Raw genomic sequence first — 22,577 nt, 5'->3', positions numbered from 1 at the left:
GATGTCACTCTCACTCATGCTGTCACTCTCACTCATACTGTCACTCTCACTCTGTAGTCACTCTCACTCTGCAGTCACTCTCACTCTACTGTCACTCTCGCTCTGCTGTCACTCATGCTGTCACTCTCATGCAGTCACTCTCACTCTGCAGTCACTCTCACTCTGCAGTCACTCTCACTCTGCAGTTACTCTCACTCTGCAGTCACACTCACTCTGCAATCACTCACTCTGCAGTCACTCTCACTCTGCAGTCACTCTCACTCTGCAGTCACTCGAGCTGCCACTCTCACTCTGCAGTCACTCTCACACTGCAGTCACTCTCACTCTGCTGTCACTCATGCAGTCACTCTCACTCTGCAGTCACTCTCACTCTGCAGTCACTCACTCTGCGGTCACTCACTCTGCAGTCACTCACTCTGCAGTCATTCACTCTGCAGCCACTCTCACTCTGGAGTCACTCTCACTCTCCTCCCACTCTCATGCAGTCACTCTCACTCTGCAGTCACTCTCACTCTGCAGTCACTCTCACTCTGCAGTCACTCATGCTGTCACTCTCACTCTGCAGTCACTCTCACTCTGCAGTCACTCTCACTCTGATGTCACTCATGCAGTCATTCTCACTCTGCAGTCACTCTCACTCTGCGGTCACTCACTCTGTGGTCACTCACTCTGCAGTCACTCACTCTGCAGTCACTCACTCTGCAGTCACTCTCACTCTCCAGTCACTCTCATGTAGTCACTCTCACTCTGCAGTCACTCTCAGTCTGCAGTCACTCCCACTCTGCAGTCACTCATGCTGTCACTCTCACTCTGCAGTCACTCTCACTCTGCAGTCACTCTCACTCTGCAGTCACACTCACTCTGCAGTCACACTCACTCTGCAGTCACTCTCACTCTGCAGTCACTCTCACTCTGCAGTCACTCATGCTGTCACTATCACTCTGCAGCCACGCTCACTCTGCAGTCACTCTCCCTCTGCTGTCACTCTCACTCTGCAGTCACTCTCACCCTGCACTCACTCTCACTCTGCAGTCACTCTTACTCTGCCGTCACACTCACTCTGCAGTCACACTCACTCTGCAGTCACTCTCACTCTGCAGTCACTCTCACTCTGCAGTCACTCTCACTCTGCTGTCACTCATGCTGTCACTCTCACTCTGCTGTCACTCTCACTCTGCTGTCACTCATGCTGTCACTCTCACTCTGCTGTCACTCTCGGTCTGCTGTCACTCATGCTATCACTCTCACTCTGCTGTCACTTATGCTGCCACTCTCACTCTGAAGTCACTCTCACTCTGCAGTCACTCTCACTCTGCAGTCACTCTCACTCTGCTGTCACTCTCACTCTGCTGTCACTCTCACTCTGCTGTCACTCATGCTGTCACTCTCACTCTGCTGTCACTCTCGGTCTGCTGTCACTCATGCTATCACTCTCACTCTGCTGTCACTTATGCTGCCACTCTCACTCTGAAGTCACTCTCACTCTGCAGTCACTCTCACTCTGCAGTCACTCTCACTCTGCTGTCACTCATGCTGTCACTCTCACTCTGCTGTCACTCTCACTCTGCTGTCACTCATGCTGTCACTCTCACTCTGCTGTCACTCATGCTGTCACACTCACTCTGCTGTAGCTGTCACTCTGCTGTCACTCTCACTCTGCTGTCACTCTCACTCTGCTGTCACTCATGCTGTCACTCTCACTCTGCTGTCACTCATGATGTCACTCTCACTCATGCTGTCACTCTCACTCATACTGTCACTCTCACTCTGTAGTCACTCTCACTCTGCAGTCACTCTCACTCTACTGTCACTCTCGCTCTGCTGTCACTCATGCTGTCACTCTCATGCAGTCACTCTCACTCTGCAGTCACTCTCACTCTGCAGTCACTCTCACTCTGCAGTTACTCTCACTCTGCAGTCACACTCACTCTGCAATCACTCACTCTGCAGTCACTCTCACTCTGCAGTCACTCTCACTCTGCAGTCACTCGAGCTGCCACTCTCACTCTGCAGTCACTCTCACACTGCAGTCACTCTCACTCTGCTGTCACTCATGCAGTCACTCTCACTCTGCAGTCACTCTCACTCTGCAGTCACTCACTCTGCGGTCACTCACTCTGCAGTCACTCACTCTGCAGTCATTCACTCTGCAGCCACTCTCACTCTGGAGTCACTCTCACTCTCCTCTCACTCTCATGCAGTCACTCTCACTCTGCAGTCACTCTCACTCTGCAGTCACTCTCACTCTGCAGTCACTCATGCTGTCACTCTCACTCTGCAGTCACTCTCACTCTGCAGTCACTCTCACTCTGATGTCACTCATGCAGTCATTCTCACTCTGCAGTCACTCTCACTCTGCGGTCACTCACTCTGTGGTCACTCACTCTGCAGTCACTCACTCTGCAGTCACTCACTCTGCAGTCACTCTCACTCTCCAGTCACTCTCATGTAGTCACTCTCACTCTGCAGTCACTCTCAGTCTGTAGTCACTCCCACTCTGCAGTCACTCATGCTGTCACTCTCACTCTGCAGTCACTCTCACTCTGCAGTCACTCTCACTCTGCAGTCACACTCACTCTGCAGTCACACTCACTCTGCAGTCACTCTCACTCTGCAGTCACTCTCACTCTGCAGTCACTCATGCTGTCACTATCACTCTGCAGCCACGCTCACTCTGCAGTCACTCTCCCTCTGCTGTCACTCTCACTCTGCAGTCACTCTCACCCTGCACTCACTCTCACTCTGCAGTCACTCTTACTCTGCCGTCACACTCACTCTGCAGTCACACTCACTCTGCAGTCACTCTCACTCTGCAGTCACTCTCACTCTGCAGTCACTCTCACTCTGCTGTCACTCATGCTGTCACTCTCACTCTGCTATCACTCTCACTCTGCTGTCACTCATGCTGTCACTCTCACTCTGCTGTCACCCATGCTGTCACTCTCACTCTGCTGTCACTCATGATGTCACTCTCACTCATGCTGTCACTCTCACTCATACTGTCACCCTCACTCTGTAGTCACTCTCACTCTGCAGTCGCTCTCACTCTACTGTCACTCTTGCTCTGCTGTCACTCATGCTGTCACTCTCATGCAGTCACTCTCACTCTGCAGTCACTCTCACTCTGCAGTCACTCTCACTCTGCAGTTACTCTCACTCTGCAGTCACACTAACTCTGCAATCACTCACTCTGCAGTCACTCTCACTCTGCAGTCACTCTCACTCTGCAGTCACTTTCACTCTGCAGTCACTCTCACTCTGCAGTCACTCTCACTCTGCAGTCACTCACTCCGCAGTCACTCACTCTGCAGTTACTCACTCTGCAGTCACTCTCACTCTACAGTCAACCATGCTGTCACTCTCACTCTGCAGTCACTCTCACGCTGCAGTCACTCTCACTCTGCTGTCACTCATGCTGTCACTCTCACTCTGCTGTCACTCTCACTTATACTGTCATTCTCACTCTGCTGTCACTTTCACTCTGCAGTCACTCTCACTCTGCTGTCACTCTCACTCTGCTGTCACTCATGCTGTCACGCTCACTCTGCTGTCCCTCATGCTGTCACTCTCACTCTGCTGTCACTCTCACTCTGCTGTCACTCTCGGTCTGCTGTCACTCATGCTATCACTCTCACTCTGCAGTCACTCACTCTGCAGTCATTCACTCTGCAGTCACTCTCACTCTGCAGTCACTCTCACTCTGCAGTCACTCTCATGCAGTCACTCTCACTCTGCAGTCACTCTCACTCTGCAGTCACTCTCACTCTGCAGTCACTCTCACTCTGCTGTCACTCTCGGTCGGCTGTCACTCATGCTATCACTCTCACTCTGCTGTCACGTATGCTGTCACACTCACTCTGCAGTCACTCTCACTCTGCAGTCACTCTCACTCTGCTGTCACTCATGCTGTCACTCTCATTCTGCTGTCACTCTCACTCTGCTGTCACTCATGCTGTCACTCTCACTCTGCTGTCACTCATGCTGTCACTCTCACTCTGCTGTAGCTGTCACTCTAATGTCACTCTCACTCTGCTGTCACTCTCACTATGCTGTCACTTTCACTCTGCAGTCACTCTCACTCTGCTGTCACTCTCACTCTGCTGTCACTCTCACTCTGCTGTCACTCATGCTGTCACTCTCACTCTGCTGTCACTCATGCTATCACTCTCACTCTGCTGTCACTTATGCTGCCACTCTCACTCTGAAGTCACTCTCACTCTGCAGTCACTCTCACTCTGCAGTCACTCTCACTCTGCTGTCACTCATGCTGTCACTCTCACTCTGCTGTCACTCTCACTCTGCTGTCACTCATGCTGTCACTCTCACTCTGCTGTCACTCATGCTGTCACTCTCACTCTGCTGTAGCTGTCACTCTGCTGTCACTCTCGGTCTGCTGTCACTCATGCTATCACTCTCACTCTGCTGTCACTTATGCTGTCACTCTCACTCTGCAGTGACTCTCACTCTGCAGTCACTCTCACTCTGCTGTCACTCATGCTGTCACTCTCACTCTGCTGTCCCTCATGCTGTCACTCTCACTCTGCTGTCACTCTCACTCTGCTGTCACTCTCGGTCTGCTGTCACTCATGCTTTCACTCTCACTCTGCTGTCACTTATGCTGCCACTCTCACTCTGCAGTGACTCTCACTCTGCAGTCACTCTCACTCTGCTGTCACTCATGCTGTCACTCTCACTCTGCTGTTACTCTCACTCTGCTGTCACTCATGCAGTCACTCTCACTCTGCTGTCACTCATGCAGTCACTCTCACTCTGCAGTCACTCTCACTCTGCAGCCACTCACTCTGCGGTCACTCACTCTGCAGTCACTCACTCTGCAGTCATTCACTCTGCAGTCACTCTCACTCTGCAGTCACTCTCACTCTCCTCTCACTCTCATGCAGTCACTCTCACTCTGCAGTCACTCTCACTCTGCAGTCACTCTCACTCTGCTGTCACTCTCGGTCTGCTGTCACTCATGCTATCACTCTCACTCTGCTGTCACTTATGCTGACACACTCACTCTGCAGTCACTCTCACTCTGCAGTCACTCTCACTCTGCTGTCACTCATGCTGTCACTCTCACTCTGCTATCACTCTCACTCTGCTGTCACTCATGCTGTCACTCTCACTCTGCTGTCACTCATGCTGTCACTCTCACTCTGCTGTAGCTGTCACTCTGCTGTCACTCTCACTCTGCTGTCACTCTCACTCTGCTGTCACTCATGCTGTCACTCTCACTCTGCTGTCACTCATGATGTCACTCTCACTCATGCTGTCACTCTCACTCATACTGTCACCCTCACTCTGTAGTCACTCTCACTCTGCAGTCGCTCTCACTCTACTGTCACTCTCGCTCTGCTGTCACTCATGATGTCACTCTCATGCAGTCACTCTCACTCTGCAGTCACTCTCACTCTGCAGTCACTCTCACTCTGCAGTTACTCTCACTCTGCAGTCACACTAACTCTGCAATCACTCACTCTGCAGTCACTCTCACTATGCAGTCACTCTCACTCTGCAGTCACTTTCACTCTGCAGTCACTCTCACTCTGCAGTCACTCTCACTCTGCAGTCACTCACTCCGCAGTCACTCACTCCGCAGTCACTCACTCTGCAGTTACTCACTCTGCAGTCACTCTCACTCTGCAGTCACCCATGCTGTCACTCTCACTCTGAAGTCACTCTCACTCTGCTGTCACCCATGGTGTCACTCTCACTCTGCTGTCACTCTCACTCTGCAGTCACTCTCATGCTGCAGTCACTCTCACTCTGCTGTCACTCATGCTGTCACTCTCACTCTGCTGTCACTCTCACTTATACTGTCATTCTCACTCTGCTGTCACTTTCACTCTGCAGTCACTCTCACTCTGCTGTCACTCTCACTCTGCTGTCACTCATGCTGTCACTCTCACTCTGCTGTCCCTCATGCTGTCACTCTCACTCTGCTGTCACTCTCACTCTGCTGTCACTCTCGGTCTGCTGTCACTCATGCTATCACTCTCACTCTGCAGTCACTCACTCTGCAGTCATTCACTCTGCAGTCACTCTCACTCTGCAGTCACTCTCACTCTGCAGTCACTCTCATGCAGTCACTCTCACTCTGCAGTCACTCTCACTCTGCAGTCACTCTCACTCTGCAGTCACTCACTCTATGGTCACTCACTCTGCAGTCACTCACTCTGCAGTCATTCACTCTGCAGTCACTCTCACTCTGCAGTCACTCTCACTCTGCAGTCACTCTCATGCAGTCACTCTCACTCTGCAGTCACTCTCACTCTGCAGTCACTCTCACTCTGCTGTCACTCTCGGTCTGCTGTCACTCATGCTATCACTCTCACTCTGCTGTCACGTATGCTGTCACACTCACTCTGCAGTCACTCTCACTCTGCAGTCACTCTCACTCTGCTGTCACTCATGCTGTCACTCTCATTCTGCTGTCACTCTCACTCTGCTGTCACTCATGCTGTCACTCTCACTCTGCTGTCACTCATGCTGTCACTCTCACTGTGCTGTAGCTGTCACTCTAATGTCACTCTCACTCTGCTTTCACTCTCACTCTGCTGTCACTTTCACTCTGCAGTCACTCTCACTCTGCTGTCACTCTCGGTCTGCTGTCACTCATGCTATCACTCTCACTCAGCTGTCACTTATGCTGCCACTCTCACTCTGAAGTCACTCTCACTCTGCAGTCACTCTCACTCTGCAGTCACTCTCACTCTGCTGTCACTCATGCTGTCACTCTCACTCTGCTGTCACTCTCACTCTGCTGTCACTCATGCTGTCACTCTCACTCTGCTGTCACTCATGCTGTCACTCTCACTCTGCTGTAGCTGTCACTCTGCTGTCACTCTCACTCTGCTGTCACTCTCACTCTGCTGTCACTCATGCTGTCACTCTCACTCTGCTGTCACTCATGATGTCACTCTCACTCTCACTCATGCTGTCACTCTCACTCATACTGTCACTCTCACTCTGTAGTCACTCTCACTCTGCAGTCACTCTCACTCTACTGTCACTCTCGCTCTGCTGTCACTCATGCTGTCACTCTCATGCAGTCACTCTCACTCTGCAGTCACTCTCACTCTGCAGTCACTCTCACTCTGCAGTTACTCTCACTCTGCAGTCACACTCGCTCTGCAATCACTCACTCTGCAGTCACTCTCACTCTGCAGTCACTCTCACTCTGCAGTCACTCGAGCTGCCACTCTCACTCTGCAGTCACTCTCACACTGCAGTCACTCTCACTCTGCTGTCACTCATGCAGTCACTCTCACTCTGCAGTCACTCTCACTCTGCAGTCACTCACTCTGCGGTCACTCACTCTGCAGTCACTCACTCTACAGTCATTCACTCTGCAGTCACTCTCACTCTGCAGTCACTCTCACTCTCCTCTCACTCTCATGCAGTCACTCTCACTCTGCAGTCACTCTCACTCTGCTGTCACTCTCACTCTGCTGTCACTCTCGGTCTGCTGTCACTCATGCTATCACTCTCACTCTGCTGTCACTTATGCTGTCACACTCACTCTGCAGTCACTCTCACTCTGCAGTCACTCTCACTCTGCTGTCACTCATGCTGTCACTCTCACTCTGCTATCACTCTCACTCTGCTGTAACTCATGCTGTCACTCTAACTCTGCTGTCACTCATGCTGTCACTCTCACTCTGCTGTAGCTGTCACTCTGCTGTCACTCTCACTCTGCTGTCACTCTCACTCTGCTGTCACTCATGCTGTCACTCTCACTCTGCTGTCACTCATGATGTCACTCTCACTCATGCTGTCACTCTCACTCATACTGTCACCCTCACTCTGTAGTCGCTCTCACTCTACTGTCACTCTCGCTCTGCTGTCACTCATGCTGTCACTCTCATGCAGTCACTCTCACTCTGCAGTCACTCTCACTCTGCAGTCACTCTCACTCTGCAGTTACTCTCACTCTGCAGTCACACTAACTCTGCAATCACTCACTCTGCAGTCACTCTCACTCTGCAGTCACTCTCACTCTGCAGTCACTTTCACTCTGCAGTCACTCTCACTCTGCAGTCACTCTCACTCTGCAGTCACTCACTCCGCAGTCACTCACTCTGCAGTTACTCACTCTGCAGTCACTCTCACTCTGCAGTCACCCATGCTGTCACTCTCACTCTGAAGTCACTCTCACTCTGCTGTCACCCATGGTGTCACTCTGCTGTCACTCTCACTCTGCAGTCACTCTCACGCTGCAGTCACTCTCACTCTGCTGTCACTCATGCTGTCACTCTCACTCTGCTGTCACTCTCACTTATACTGTCATTCTCACTCTGCTGTCACTTTCACTCTGCAGTCACTTTCACTCTGCTGTCACTCTCACTCTGCTGTCACTCATGCTGTCACTCTCACTCTGCTGTCCCTCATGCTGTCACTCTCACTCTGCTGTCACTCTCACTCTGCTGTCACTCTCGGTCTGCTGTCACTCATGCTATCACTCTCACTCTGCTGTCACTTATGCTGTCACTCTCACTCTGCAGTCACTCTCACTCTGCAGTCACTCTCACTCTGCTGTCACTCATGCTGTCACTCTCACTCTGCTGTCACTCTCACTCTGCTGTCGCTCATGCTGTCACTCTCACTCTGCTGTCACTCATGCTGTCACTATCACTCTGCTGTAGCTGTCACTCTGCTGTCACTCTCACTCTGCTGTCACTCTCACTCTGCTGTCACTCATGCTGTCACTCTCACTCTGCTGTCACTCATGATGTCACTCTCACTCATGCTGTCACTCTCACTCATACTGTCACTCTCACTCTGTAGTCACTCTCACTCTGCAGTCACTCTCACTCTCACTCTACTGTCACTCTCGCTCTGCTGTCACTCATGCTGTCACTCTCATGCAGTCACTCTCACTCTGCAGTCACTCTCACTCTGCAGTTACTCTCACTCTGTAGTCACACTCACTCTGCAATCACTCACTCTGCAGTCACTCTCACTCTGCAGTCACTCTCACTCTGCAGTCACTCATGCTGCCACTCTCACTCTGCAGTCACTCTCACACTGCAGTCACTCTCACTTTGCTGTCACTCATGCAGTCACTCTCACTCTGCAGTCACTCTCACTCTGCAGTCACTCACTCTGCGGTCACTCACTCTGCAGTCACTCACTCTGCAGTCATTCACTCTGCAGTCACTCTCACTCTGCAGTCACTCTCACTCTGCAGTCACTCTCATGCAGTCACTCTCACTCTGCTGTCACTCATGCTGTCACTCTCACTCTGCTGTCACTCTCACTCTGCTGTAACTCATGCTGTCACTCTAACTCTGCTGTCACTCATGCTGTCACTCTCACTCTGCTGTAGCTGTCACTCTGCTGTCACTCTCACTCTGCTGTCACTCTCACTCTGCTGTCACTCATGCTGTCACTCTCACTCTGCTGTCACTCATGATGTCACTCTCACTCATGCTGTCACTCTCACTCATACTGTCACTCTCACTCTGTAGTCACTCTCACTCTGCAGTCACTCTCACTCTACTGTCACTCTCGCTCTGCTGTCACTCATGCTGTCACTCTCATGCAGTCACTCTCACTCTGCAGTCACTCTCACTCTGCAGTCACTCTCACTCTGCAGTTACTCTCACTCTGCAGTCACACTCACTCTGCAATCACTCACTCTGCAGTCACTCTCACTCTGCAGTCACTCTCACTCTGCAGTCACTCGAGCTGCCACTCTCACTCTGCAGTCACTCTCACACTGCAGTCACTCTCACTCTGCTGTCACTCATGCAGTCACTCTCACTCTGCAGTCACTCTCACTCTGCAGTCACTCACTCTGCGGTCACTCACTCTGCAGTCACTCACTCTGCAGTCATTCACTCTGCAGCCACTCTCACTCTGGAGTCACTCTCACTCTCCTCTCACTCTCATGCAGTCACTCTCACTCTGCAGTCACTCTCACTCTGCAGTCACTCTCACTCTGCAGTCACTCATGCTGTCACTCTCACTCTGCAGTCACTCTCACTCTGCAGTCACTCTCACTCTGATGTCACTCATGCAGTCATTCTCACTCTGCAGTCACTCTCACTCTGCGGTCACTCACTCTGTGGTCACTCACTCTGCAGTCACTCACTCTGCAGTCACTCACTCTGCAGTCACTCTCACTCTCCAGTCACTCTCATGTAGTCACTCTCACTCTGCAGTCACTCTCAGTCTGTAGTCACTCCCACTCTGCAGTCACTCATGCTGTCACTCTCACTCTGCAGTCACTCTCACTCTGCAGTCACTCTCACTCTGCAGTCACACTCACTCTGCAGTCACACTCACTCTGCAGTCACTCTCACTCTGCAGTCACTCTCACTCTGCAGTCACTCATGCTGTCACTATCACTCTGCAGCCACGCTCACTCTGCAGTCACTCTCCCTCTGCTGTCACTCTCACTCTGCAGTCACTCTCACCCTGCACTCACTCTCACTCTGCAGTCACTCTTACTCTGCCGTCACACTCACTCTGCAGTCACACTCACTCTGCAGTCACTCTCACTCTGCAGTCACTCTCACTCTGCAGTCACTCTTACTCTGCTGTCACTCATGCTGTCACTCTCACTCTGCTATCACTCTCACTCTGCTGTCACTCATGCTGTCACTCTCACTCTGCTGTCACTCATGCTGTCACTCTCACTCTGCTGTCACTCATGATGTCACTCTCACTCATGCTGTCACTCTCACTCATACTGTCACCCTCACTCTGTAGTCACTCTCACTCTGCAGTCGCTCTCACTCTACTGTCACTCTTGCTCTGCTGTCACTCATGCTGTCACTCTCATGCAGTCACTCTCACTCTGCAGTCACTCTCACTCTGCAGTCACTCTCACTCTGCAGTTACTCTCACTCTGCAGTCACACTAACTCTGCAATCACTCACTCTGCAGTCACTCTCACTCTGCAGTCACTCTCACTCTGCAGTCACTTTCACTCTGCAGTCACTCTCACTCTGCAGTCACTCTCACTCTGCAGTCACTCACTCCGCAGTCACTCACTCTGCAGTTACTCACTCTGCAGTCACTCTCACTCTACAGTCACCCATGCTGTCACTCTCACTCTGCAGTCACTCTCACGCTGCAGTCACTCTCACTCTGCTGTCACTCATGCTGTCACTCTCACTCTGCTGTCACTCTCACTTATACTGTCATTCTCACTCTGCTGTCACTTTCACTCTGCAGTCACTCTCACTCTGCTGTCACTCTCACTCTGCTGTCACTCATGCTGTCACGCTCACTCTGCTGTCCCTCATGCTGTCACTCTCACTCTGCTGTCACTCTCACTCTGCTGTCACTCTCGGTCTGCTGTCACTCATGCTATCACTCTCACTCTGCAGTCACTCACTCTGCAGTCATTCACTCTGCAGTCACTCTCACTCTGCAGTCACTCTCACTCTGCAGTCACTCTCATGCAGTCACTCTCACTCTGCAGTCACTCTCACTCTGCAGTCACTCTCACTCTGCAGTCACTCACTCTGCGGTCACTCACTCAGCAGTCACTCACTCTGCAGTCATTCACTCTGCAGTCACTCTCACTCTGCAGTCACTCTCACTCTGCAGTCACTCTCATGCAGTCACTCTCACTCTGCAGTCACTCTCACTCTGCAGTCACTCTCACTCTGCAGTCACTCTCACTCTGCTGTCACTCTCGGTCGGCTGTCACTCATGCTATCACTCTCACTCTGCTGTCACGTATGCTGTCACACTCACTCTGCAGTCACTCTCACTCTGCAGTCACTCTCACTCTGCTGTCACTCATGCTGTCACTCTCATTCTGCTGTCACTCTCACTCTGCTGTCACTCATGCTGTCACTCTCACTCTGCTGTCACTCATGCTGTCACTCTCACTCTGCTGTAGCTGTCACTCTAATGTCACTCTCACTCTGCTGTCACTCTCACTATGCTGTCACTTTCACTCTGCAGTCACTCTCACTCTGCTGTCACTCTCACTCTGCTGTCACTCTCACTCTGCTGTCACTCATGCTGTCACTCTCACTCTGCTGTCACTCATGCTATCACTCTCACTCTGCTGTCACTTATGCTGCCACTCTCACTCTGAAGTCACTCTCACTCTGCAGTCACTCTCACTCTGCAGTCACTCTCACTCTGCTGTCACTCATGCTGTCACTCTCACTCTGCTGTCACTCTCACTCTGCTGTCACTCATGCTGTCACTCTCACTCTGCTGTCACTCATGCTGTCACTCTCACTCTGCTGTAGCTGTCACTCTGCTGTCACTCTCGGTCTGCTGTCACTCATGCTATCACTCTCACTCTGCTGTCACTTATGCTGTCACTCTCACTCTGCAGTGACTCTCACTCTGCAGTCACTCTCACTCTGCTGTCACTCATGCTGTCACTCTCACTCTGCTGTCCCTCATGCTGTCACTCTCACTCTGCTGTCACTCTCACTCTGCTGTCACTCTCGGTCTGCTGTCACTCATGCTTTCACTCTCACTCTGCTGTCACTTATGCTGCCACTCTCACTCTGCAGTGACTCTCACTCTGCAGTCACTCTCACTCTGCTGTCACTCATGCTGTCACTCTCACTCTGCTGTTACTCTCACTCTGCTGTCACTCATGCAGTCACTCTCACTCTGCTGTCACTCATGCAGTCACTCTCACTCTGCAGTCACTCTCACTCTGCAGCCACTCACTCTGCGGTCACTCACTCTGCAGTCACTCACTCTGCAGTCATTCACTCTGCAGTCACTCTCACTCTGCAGTCACTCTCACTCTCCTCTCACTCTCATGCAGTCACTCTCACTCTGCAGTCACTCTCACTCTGCAGTCACTCTCACTCTGCTGTCACTCTCGGTCTGCTGTCACTCATGCTATCACTCTCACTCTGCTGTCACTTATGCTGACACACTCACTCTGCAGTCACTCTCACTCTGCAGTCACTCTCACTCTGCTGTCACTCATGCTGTCACTCTCACTCTGCTATCACTCTCACTCTGCTGTCACTCATGCTGTCACTCTCACTCTGCTGTCACTCATGCTGTCACTCTCACTCTGCTGTAGCTGTCACTCTGCTGTCACTCTCACTCTGCTGTCACTCTCACTCTGCTGTCACTCATGCTGTCACTCTCACTCTGCTGTCACTCATGATGTCACTCTCACTCATGCTGTCACTCTCACTCATACTGTCACCCTCACTCTGTAGTCACTCTCACTCTGCAGTCGCTCTCACTCTACTGTCACTCTCGCTCTGCTGTCACTCATGATGTCACTCTCATGCAGTCACTCTCACTCTGCAGTCACTCTCACTCTGCAGTCACTCTCACTCTGCAGTTACTCTCACTCTGCAGTCACACTAACTCTGCAATCACTCACTCTGCAGTCACTCTCACTATGCAGTCACTCTCACTCTGCAGTCACTTTCACTCTGCAGTCACTCTCACTCTGCAGTCACTCTCACTCTGCAGTCACTCACTCCGCAGTCACTCACTCCGCAGTCACTCACTCTGCAGTTACTCACTCTGCAGTCACTCTCACTCTGCAGTCACCCATGCTGTCACTCTCACTCTGAAGTCACTCTCACTCTGCTGTCACCCATGGTGTCACTCTCACTCTGCTGTCACTCTCACTCTGCAGTCACTCTCACGCTGCAGTCACTCTCACTCTGCTGTCACTCATGCTGTCACTCTCACTCTGCTGTCACTCTCACTTATACTGTCATTCTCACTCTGCTGTCACTTTCACTCTGCAGTCACTCTCACTCTGCTGTCACTCTCACTCTGCTGTCACTCATGCTGTCACTCTCACTCTGCTGTCCCTCATGCTGTCACTCTCACTCTGCTGTCACTCTCACTCTGCTGTCACTCTCGGTCTGCTGTCACTCATGCTATCACTCTCACTCTGCAGTCACTCACTCTGCAGTCATTCACTCTGCAGTCACTCTCACTCTGCAGTCACTCTCACTCTGCAGTCACTCTCATGCAGTCACTCTCACTCTGCAGTCACTCTCACTCTGCAGTCACTCTCACTCTGCAGTCACTCACTCTATGGTCACTCACTCTGCAGTCACTCACTCTGCAGTCATTCACTCTGCAGTCACTCTCACTCTGCAGTCACTCTCACTCTGCAGTCACTCTCATGCAGTCACTCTCACTCTGCAGTCACTCTCACTCTGCAGTCACTCTCACTCTGCAGTCACTCTCACTCTGCTGTCACTCTCGGTCTGCTGTCACTCATGCTATCACTCTCACTCTGCTGTCACGTATGCTGTCACACTCACTCTGCAGTCACTCTCACTCTGCAGTCACTCTCACTCTGCTGTCACTCATGCTGTCACTCTCATTCTGCTGTCACTCTCACTCTGCTGTCACTCATGCTGTCACTCTCACTCTGCTGTCACTCATGCTGTCACTCTCACTGTGCTGTAGCTGTCACTCTAATGTCACTCTCACTCTGCTGTCACTCTCACTCTGCTGTCACTTTCACTCTGCAGTCACTCTCACTCTGCTGTCACTCTCGGTCTGCTGTCACTCATGCTATCACTCTCACTCAGCTGTCACTTATGCTGCCACTCTCACTCTGAAGTCACTCTCACTCTGCAGTCACTCTCACTCTGCAGTCACTCTCACTCTGCTGTCACTCATGCTGTCACTCTCACTCTGCTGTCACTCTCACTCTGCTGTCACTCATGCTGTCACTCTCACTCTGCTGTCACTCATGCTGTCACTCTCACTCTGCTGTAGCTGTCACTCTGCTGTCACTCTCACTCTGCTGTCACTCTCACTCTGCTGTCACTCATGCTGTCACTCTCACTCTGCTGTCACTCATGATGTCACTCTCACTCTCACTCATGCTGTCACTCTCACTCATACTGTCACTCTCACTCTGTAGTCACTCTCACTCTGCAGTCACTCTCACTCTACTGTCACTCTCGCTCTGCTGTCACTCATGCTGTCACTCTCATGCAGTCACTCTCACTCTGCAGTCACTCTCACTCTGCAGTCACTCTCACTCTGCAGTTACTCTCACTCTGCAGTCACACTCGCTCTGCAATCACTCACTCTGCAGTCACTCTCACTCTGCAGTCACTCTCACTCTGCAGTCACTCGAGCTGCCACTCTCACTCTGCAGTCACTCTCACACTGCAGTCACTCTCACTCTGCTGTCACTCATGCAGTCACTCTCACTCTGCAGTCACTCTCACTCTGCAGTCACTCACTCTGCGGTCACTCACTCTGCAGTCACTCACTCTACAGTCATTCACTCTGCAGTCACTCTCACTCTGCAGTCACTCTCACTCTCCTCTCACTCTCATGCAGTCACTCTCACTCTGCAGTCACTCTCACTCTGCTGTCACTCTCACTCTGCTGTCACTCTCGGTCTGCTGTCACTCATGCTATCACTCTCACTCTGCTGTCACTTATGCTGTCACACTCACTCTGCAGTCACTCTCACTCTGCAGTCACTCTCACTCTGCTGTCACTCATGCTGCCACTCTCACTCTGCTATCACTCTCACTCTGCTGTAACTCATGCTGTCACTCTAACTCTGCTGTCACTCATGCTGTCACTCTCACTCTGCTGTAGCTGTCACTCTGCTGTCACTCTCACTCTGCTGTCACTCTCACTCTGCTGTCACTCATGCTGTCACTCTCACTCTGCTGTCACTCATGATGTCACTCTCACTCATGCTGTCACTCTCACTCATACTGTCACCCTCACTCTGTAGTCACTCTCACTCTGCAGTCGCTCTCACTCTACTGTCACTCTCGCTCTGCTGTCACTCATGCTGTCACTCTCATGCAGTCACTCTCACTCTGCAGTCACTCTCACTCTGCAGTCACTCTCACTCTGCAGTTACTCTCACTCTGCAGTCACACTAACTCTGCAATCACTCACTCTGCAGTCACTCTCACTCTGCAGTCACTCTCACTCTGCAGTCACTTTCACTCTGCAGTCACTCTCACTCTGCAGTCACTCTCACTCTGCAGTCACTCACTCCGCAGTCACTCACTCTGCAGTTACTCACTCTGCAGTCACTCTCACTCTGCAGTCACCCATGCTGTCACTCTCACTCTGAAGTCACTCTCACTCTGCTGTCACCCATGGTGTCACTCTGCTGTCACTCTCACTCTGCAGTCACTCTCACGCTGCAGTCACTCTCACTCTGCTGTCACTCATGCTGTCACTCTCACTCTGCTGTCACTCTCACTTATACTGTCATTCTCACTCTGCTGTCACTTTCACTCTGCAGTCACTTTCACTCTGCTGTCACTCTCACTCTGCTGTCACTCATGCTGTCACTCTCACTCTGCTGTCCCTCATGCTGTCACTCTCACTCTGCTGTCACTCTCACTCTGCTGTCACTCTCGGTCTGCTGTCACTCATGCTATCACTCTCACTCTGCTGTCACTTATGCTGTCACTCTCACTCTGCAGTCACTCTCACTCTGCAGTCACTCTCACTCTGCTGTCACTCATGCTGTCACTCTCACTCTGCTGTCACTCTCACTCTGCTGTCGCTCATGCTGTCACTCTCACTCTGCTGTCACTCATGCTGTCACTATAACTCTGCTGTAGCTGTCACTCTGCTGTCACTCTCACTCTGCTGTCACTCTCACTCTGCTGTCACTCATGCTGTCACTCTCACTCTGCTGTCACTCATGATGTCACTCTCACTCATGCTGTCACTCTCACTCATACTGTCACTCTCACTCTGTAGTCACTCTCACTCTGCAGTCACTCTCACTCTCACTCTACTGTCACTCTCGCTCTGCTGTCACTCATGCTGTCACTCTCATGCAGTCACTCTCACTCTGCAGTCACTCTCACTCTGCAGTTACTCTCACTCTGTAGTCACACTCACTCTGCAATCACTCACTCTGCAGTCACTCTCACTCTGCAGTCACTCTCACTCTGCAGTCACTCATGCTGCCACTCTCACTCTGCAGTCACTCTCACACTGCAGTCACTCTCACTTTGCTGTCACTCATGCAGTCACTCTCACTCTGCAGTCACTCTCACTCTGCAGTCACTCACTCTGCGGTCACTCACTCTGCAGTCACTCACTCTGCAGTCATTCACTCTGCAGTCACTCTCACTCTGCAGTCACTCTCACTCTGCAGTCACTCTCATGCAGTCACTCTCACTCTGCTGTCACTCATGCTGTCACTCTCACTCTGCTGTCACTCTCACTCTGCTGTAACTCATGCTGTCACTCTAACTCTGCTGTCACTCATGCTGTCACTCTCACTCTGCTGTAGCTGTCACTCTGCTGTCACTCTCACTCTGCTGTCACTCTCACTCTGCTGTCACTCATGCTGTCACTCTCACTCTGCTGTCACTCATGATGTCACTCTCACTCATGCTGTCACTCTCACTCATACTGTCACCCTCACTCTGTAGTCCCTCTCACTCTGCAGTCGCTCTCACTCTACTGTCACTCTCGCTCTGCTGTCACTCATGCTGTCACTCTCATGCAGTCACTCTCACTCTGCAGTCACTCTCACTCTGCAGTCACTCTCACTCTGCAGTTACTCTCACTCTGCAGTCACACTAACTCTGCAATCACTCACTCTGCAGTCACTCTCACTCTGCAGTCACTCTCACTCTGCAGTCACTTTCACTCTGCAGTCACTCTCACTCTGCAGTCACTCTCACTCTGCAGTCACTCACTCCGCAGTCACTCACTCTGCAGTTACTCACTCTGCAGTCACTCTCACTCTGCAGTCACCCATGCTGTCACTCTCACTCTGAAGTCACTCTCACTCTGCTGTCACCCATGGTGTCACTCTGCTGTCACTCTCACTCTGCAGTCACTCTCACGCTGCAGTCACTCTCACTCTGCTGTCACTCATGCTGTCACTCTCACTCTGCTGTCACTCTCACTTATACTGTCATTCTCACTCTGCTGTCACTTTCACTCTGCAGTCACTTTCACTCTGCTGTCACTCTCACTCTGCTGTCACTCATGCTGTCACTCTCACTCTGCTGTCCCTCATGCTGTCACTCTCACTCTGCTGTCACTCTCACTCTGCTGTCACTCTCGGTCTGCTGTCACTCATGCTATCACTCTCACTCTGCTGTCACTTATGCTGTCACTCTCACTCTGCAGTCACTCTCACTCTGCAGTCACTCTCACTCTGCTGTCACTCATGCTGTCACTCTCACTCTGCTGTCACTCTCACTCTGCTGTCGCTCATGCTGTCACTCTCACTCTGCTGTCACTCATGCTGTCACTATCACTCTGCTGTAGCTGTCACTCTGCTGTCACTCTCACTCTGCTGTCACTCTCACTCTGCTGTCACTCATGCTGTCACTCTCACTCTGCTGTCACTCATGATGTCACTCTCACTCATGCTGTCACTCTCACTCATACTGTCACTCTCACTCTGTAGTCACTCTCACTCTGCAGTCACTCTCACTCTCACTCTACTGTCACTCTCGCTCTGCTGTCACTCATGCTGTCACTCTCATGCAGTCACTCTCACTCTGCAGTCACTCTCACTCTGCAGTTACTCTCACTCTGTAGTCACACTCACTCTGCAATCACTCACTCTGCAGTCACTCTCACTCTGCAGTCACTCTCACTCTGCTGTCACTCATGCTGTCACTCTCACTCTGCTGTCACTCTCACTCTGCTGTAACTCATGCTGTCACTCTAACTCTGCTGTCACTCATGCTGTCACTCTCACTCTGCTGTAGCTGTCACTCTGCTGTCACTCTCACTCTGCTGTCACTCTCACTCTGCTGTCACTCATGCTGTCACTCTCACTCTGCTGTCACTCATGATGTCACTCTCACTCATGCTGTCACTCTCACTCATACTGTCACCCTCACTCTGTAGTCACTCTCACTCTGCAGTCGCTCTCACTCTACTGTCACTCTCGCTCTGCTGTCACTCATGCTGTCACTCTCATGCAGTCACTCTCACTCTGCAGTCACTCTCACTCTGCAGTCACTCTCACTCTGCAGTTACTCTCACTCTGCAGTCACACTAACTCTGCAATCACTCACTCTGCAGTCACTCTCACTCTGCAGTCACTCTCACTCTGCAGTCACTTTCACTCTGCAGTCACTCTCACTCTGCAGTCACTCTCACTCTGCAGTCACTCACTCCGCAGTCACTCACTCTGCAGTTACTCACTCTGCAGTCACTCTCACTCTGCAGTCACCCATGCTGTCACTCTCACTCTGAAGTCACTCTCACTCTGCTGTCACCCATGGTGTCACTCTGCTGTCACTCTCACTCTGCAGTCACTCTCACGCTGCAGTCACTCTCACTCTGCTGTCACTCATGCTGTCACTCTCACTCTGCTGTCACTCTCACTTATACTGTCATTCTCACTCTGCTGTCACTTTCACTCTGCAGTCACTTTCACTCTGCTGTCACTCTCACTCTGCTGTCACTCATGCTGTCACTCTCACTCTGCTGTCCCTCATGCTGTCACTCTCACTCTTCTGTCACTCTCACTCTGCTGTCACTCTCGGTCTGCTGTCACTCATGCTATCACTCTCACTCTGCTGTCACTTATGCTGTCACTCTCACTCTGCAGTCACTCTCACTCTGCAGTCACTCTCACTCTGCTGTCACTCATGCTGTCACTCTCACTCTGCTGTCACTCTCACTCTGCTGTCGCTCATGCTGTCACTCTCACTCTGCTGTCACTCATGCTGTCACTATCACTCTGCTGTAGCTGTCACTCTGCTGTCACTCTCACTCTGCTGTCACTCTCACTCTGCTGTCACTCATGCTGTCACTCTCACTCTGCTGTCACTCATGATGTCACTCTCACTCATGCTGTCACTCTCACTCATACTGTCACTCTCACTCTGTAGTCACTCTCACTCTGCAGTCACTCTCACTCTCACTCTACTGTCACTCTCGCTCTGCTGTCACTCATGCTGTCACTCTCATGCAGTCACTCTCACTCTGCAGTCACTCTCACTCTGCAGTTACTCTCACTCTGTAGTCACACTCACTCTGCAATCACTCACTCTGCAGTCACTCTCACTCTGCAGTCACTCTCACTCTGCAGTCACTCATGCTGCCACTCTCACTCTGCAGTCACTCTCACACTGCAGTCACTCTCACTTTGCTGTCACTCATGCAGTCACTCTCACTCTGCAGTCACTCTCACTCTGCAGTCACTCACTCTGCGGTCACTCACTCTGCAGTCACTCACTCTGCAGTCATTCACTCTGCAGTCACTCTCACTCTGCAGTCACTCTCACTCTGCAGTCACTCTCATGCAGTCACTCTCACTCTGCAGTCACTCTCACTCTGCAGTCACTCTCACTCTGCAGTCACTCACTCTGCGGTCACTCACTCTGTAGTCACTCACTCTGCAGTCATTCACTCTGCAGTCACTCTCACTCTGCAGGCACTCTCACTCTGCAGTCACTCTCATGCAGTCACTCTCACTCTGCAGTCACTCTCACTCTGCAGTCACTCATGCTGTCACTCTCACTCTGCTGTCACTCTCACTCTGCTGTCACTCTCGGTCTGCTGTCACTCATGCTATCACTCTCACTCTGCTGTCACTCATGCTGTCACTCTCACTGTGCTGTAGCTGTCACTCTAATGTCACTCTCACTCTGCTGTCACTCTCACTCTGCTGTCACTTTCACTCTGCAGTCACTCTCACTCTGCTGTCACTCTCACTCTGCTGTCACTCTCACTCTGCTGTCACTCATGCTGTCACTCTCACTCTGCTGTCACTCTCGGTCTGCTGTCACTCATGCTATCACTCTCACTCAGCTGTCACTTATGCTGCCACTCTCACTCTGAAGTCACTCTCACTCTGCAGTCACTCTCACTCTGCAGTCACTCTCACTCTGCTGTCACTCATGCTGTCACTCTCACTCTGCTGTCACTCTCACTCTGCTGTCACTCATGCTGTCACTCTCACTCTGCTGTCACTCATGCTGTCACTCTCACTCTGCTGTAGCTGTCACTCTGCTGTCACTCTCACTCTGCTGTCACTCTCACTCTGCTGTCACTCATGCTGTCACTCTCACTCTGCTGTCACTCATGATGTCACTCTCACTCTCACTCATGCTGTCACTCTCACTCATACTGTCACTCTCACTCTGTAGTCACTCTCACTCTGCAGTCACTCTCACTCTACTGTCACTCTCGCTCTGCTGTCACTCATGCTGTCACTCTCATGCAGTCACTCTCACTCTGCAGTCACTCTCACTCTGCAGTCACTCTCACTCTGCAGTTACTCTCACTCTGCAGTCACACTCGCTCTGCAATCACTCACTCTGCAGTCACTCTCACTCTGCAGTCACTCGAGCTGCCACTCTCACTCTGCAGTCACTCTCACACTGCAGTCACTCTCACTCTGCTGTCACTCATGCAGTCACTCTCACTCTGCAGTCACTCTCACTCTGCAGTCACTCACTCTGCGGTCACTCACTCTGCAGTCACTCACTCTACAGTCATTCACTCTGCAGTCACTCTCACTCTGCAGTCACTCTCACTCTCCTCTCACTCTCATGCAGTCACTCTCACTCTGCAGTCACTCTCACTCTGCTGTCACTCTCACTCTGCTGTCACTCTCGGTCTGCTGTCACTCATGCTATCACTCTCACTCTGCTGTCACTTATGCTGTCACACTCACTCTGCAGTCACTCTCACTCTGCAGTCACTCTCACTCTGCTGTCACTCATGCTGTCACTCTCACTCTGCTATCACTCTCACTCTGCTGTAACTCATGCTGTCACTCTAACTCTGCTGTCACTCATGCTGTCACTCTCACTCTGCTGTAGCTGTCACTCTGCTGTCACTCTCACTCTGCTGTCACTCTCACTCTGCTGTCACTCATGCTGTCACTCTCACTCTGCTGTCACTCATGATGTCACTCTCACTCATGCTGTCACTCTCACTCATACTGTCACCCTCACTCTGTAGTCACTCTCACTCTGCAGTTGCTCTCACTCTACTGTCACTCTCGCTCTGCTGTCACTCATGCTGTCACTCTCATGCAGTCACTCTCACTCTGCAGTCACTCTCACTCTGCAGTCACTCTCACTCTGCAGTTACTCTCACTCTGCAGTCACACTAACTCTGCAATCACTCACTCTGCAGTCACTCTCACTCTGCAGTCACTTTCACTCTGCAGTCACTCTCACTCTGCAGTCACTCTCACTCTGCAGTCACTCACTCCGCAGTCACTCACTCTGCAGTTACTCACTCTGCAGTCACTCTCACTCTGCAGTCACCCATGCTGTCACTCTCACTCTGAAGTCACTCTCACTCTGCTGTCACCCATGGTGTCACTCTGCTGTCACTCTCACTCTGCAGTCACTCTCACGCTGCAGTCACTCTCACTCTGCTGTCACTCATGCTGTCACTCTCACTCTGCTGTCACTCTCACTTATACTGTCATTCTCACTCTGCTGTCACTTTCACTCTGCAGTCACTTTCACTCTGCTGTCACTCTCACTCTGCTGTCACTCATGCTGTCACTCTCACTCTGCTGTCCCTCATGCTGTCACTCTCACTCTGCTGTCACTCTCACTCTGCTGTCACTCTCGGTCTGCTGTCACTCATGCTATCACTCTCACTCTGCTGTCACTTATGCTGTCACTCTCACTCTGCAGTCACTC

Source organism: Lissotriton helveticus, chromosome 8, assembly GCF_964261635.1.
Source record: "Lissotriton helveticus chromosome 8, aLisHel1.1, whole genome shotgun sequence".
NCBI classification, from domain to species: Eukaryota; Metazoa; Chordata; class Amphibia; order Caudata; family Salamandridae; genus Lissotriton; species Lissotriton helveticus.
This window is presented reverse-complemented; position numbering follows the sequence as displayed.